Source organism: Brassica oleracea, chromosome C9 (assembly GCF_000695525.1).
Source record: "Brassica oleracea var. oleracea cultivar TO1000 chromosome C9, BOL, whole genome shotgun sequence".
Taxonomy (NCBI): Eukaryota; Viridiplantae; Streptophyta; class Magnoliopsida; order Brassicales; family Brassicaceae; genus Brassica; species Brassica oleracea.
Genome location: NC_027756.1, coordinates 15,624,994 through 15,625,618, shown reverse-complemented (window position 1 = coordinate 15,625,618; position 625 = coordinate 15,624,994).

Genomic DNA, 625 nt, shown 5'->3' with positions numbered 1-625 from the left:
AATAATGAAAAAAATATAGCTTATGCAAAAAATTGATAGAATAATAAAAAAAAAAATTTTAAAAAATCTGATATAATGTGAAAAATAATGTAGATTATGAAAATGATGATAGAATAATGAAAAATTGATAGTTACAAGTCCCCTTTTCTCATTTTAGGAAAAAAAAACACCAATGTCTTCTTCATCAAGTGATGAAGTTGATGAAGCTTTAGAAGAAATGGTTGACCAAGTAGTTGATAATTTCATCGACTCAGTGATTCATGCTCACCCCAAGAAGCAGAAAAGACGGGCTTATATCGAAAAATATCGGGAACAAGGACAAAATCAGCTATGGAAAGATTATTTCAAGGAAAATCCTACATACCCACCGGAAATGTTTAGGAGGCGTTTTCGAATGAACAAGCCATTGTTCCTCCACATTGTCGAACGTGTAAGTAATGAAGTTCCATACTTTCAGCAAAGACGGGATGCTTGCGGAAGGAACGGGCTATCTGCACTTCAAAAATGTACGGCAGCTATACGTATGCTGGCATATGGTCAATCGGGAGATACATATGACGAATATCTCCGTTTTGGTGACAGTACATCACGTTTATGTTTGGAAAATTTCACTAATGCAATAATA